Here is a 1,874-nt window from a genome sequence, read left to right as displayed (position 1 = left end):
GGTGGGGCGGCTCGGAGCCCGGTGGGGGGTGTGTGTGCTGCTGGGGGGACCTTGGCCCGAGCTCAGGCCTCGGGCGCTGAGGGGTGGTGGGCAGCGGCCTTTGGGCCTGCCCCGCGCCCGGAGCTGCGGTCGGTTAGCGAGCGGTGCCGGCCCACGATGGCCGCCCTTTTTTGGAGGGGCTTTTTTTTTGTGGTGTTTTGCCAGACCTGACAGGATGGGACCTCATCACTGCCTGGTAACTGGGAGTCTCCGCGCTGGGTTGATCTCTGTGCCAGGCCACCCCTCAGAGGGCTGTGCAGCCGTCGCTGTCGCTGCTGCCCTCGGGAGCCCGTCTGCCGTGATGTTCTGGCTTCGGACGCGGGTATTAACAGCCACCATGGCTCGGGACCCTGGGGACTGTGTGGCCTGCTAACCAGAGCTCTTGTCATAGAGCCTTTGCTTGGTCAGCACACCCTGGCCCACTTTGGGAAGACGTGATGAGAGCTAGAGGCTAGTTCAGCTTTACCAGTTCTTGGTTTCTTGATCAAATTGATAACGTGAACGGCAGCCGAGATTTTTGTGGTGTGGGCTCTAGTGCTAAAGAGAACTACCAAGCAGCAACAGAAACTTTTATTCAAAGGCACATGTTAATGTGCAGCACAAGTTGGTGATGTGCCATTGTCCATCTAATGGCTTTTGGGGGTCTGAGAGAGCTAAATATCAACCGTGTCTTTCACTAGGGTTTTTTTGAATGTATTGTTGACGTTTTGCAAATGGAAGTAGTACGCACGTTTAGCAAGTTACAGGCTTGAGGTCTTAAAAGTCTGAACTGAGTAGCTTCCGTGTGTGGTGAGAGGGGCGGCGTTTTGCTGGAGGAGTCATTAAAGTGCAGTGAGGTCAGTTAGGTCATGTTGGAGTCATCTGTCGAAGGTGTTGTAGGCTTTATTCTGTGGATGACTTTTTTCCTTCATTTGTAGCTCTCTTTCGGGCGTTGTGCTCATTTTCTTGCGAAGTGCTGATTCTTACTGAGTTACTGTGTTCAGTGATGCTAGCCTAGTATTTTGTGCCAAAGGTTCTTCACAGAGCAATTCCTCTGCTGGCAACAACATCTCATATTAAAGACTGATTATTTTATTATTATTATTAATACAGAAGCAGAATTTTCTGGGGCTGTTTACTGAAGCTGCTGCTTTTTATATATTCTATCTTCTGTGGTGACTATCTTTTGTGGGTTGACAATGGGCACCATTGACCTTCAGTAGCTTAAATGTTATGATTTAGAGTAGTTATTAGGAAGAAACTCTTTCCTGTGAGCGAGACAGTGGCCCAGGTTGCCCCGAGAAGCTGTGGCTGCCCCATCCCTGGAGGTGTTCAAGGCCAGGTTGGACGGGACTTGGAGCAACCTGGGCTGGTGGGAGGTGTCCCTGCCCAGGGCAGGGGGTGGCACTGGATGATCTTTAAGGTTCCTTCCAACCCAAACGATTTCATGATTCTATGATGAAGCAGACTTTTAAATTACCTGACCTTTTTGGTAAAGCTTCGTGGACAAGGGTCCTGGTGAATTTTTAATCTTGGTTTTTGGTGCACTGACTTCTGATAAGGCTTCTCATGAAGCAGACCTTTTATCTGGAGCTGGTGGTCTTAGCTGTTTGTACTCTGTTTTGAGATGTAACATAATAGGGCAACAATATTCTGTGAATTTTTGTATTTTTTTGAAGGGAAACTGAATGTTCCTAAAGCTAGTAACTTTATGAAAAAATGCCACGCTTAGACAGAGCATAAAAACTGCTACTAAAGCAAGCAAACAGAAGCCATGAAGGTTCTGTAAAACGTAATAAAATGCCACTCTTCTGCTTCCCTCTACTCCTAATTAAGTCCTCTTTGAGTCCAGAATG

The sequence above is a fragment of the Charadrius vociferus genome, unplaced genomic scaffold (assembly GCF_000708025.1).
Source record: "Charadrius vociferus isolate BGI_N301 unplaced genomic scaffold, ASM70802v2 scaffold702, whole genome shotgun sequence".
Classification (NCBI taxonomy): Eukaryota; Metazoa; Chordata; class Aves; order Charadriiformes; family Charadriidae; genus Charadrius; species Charadrius vociferus.
Note: the sequence above shows the minus strand (reverse complement) of the source record.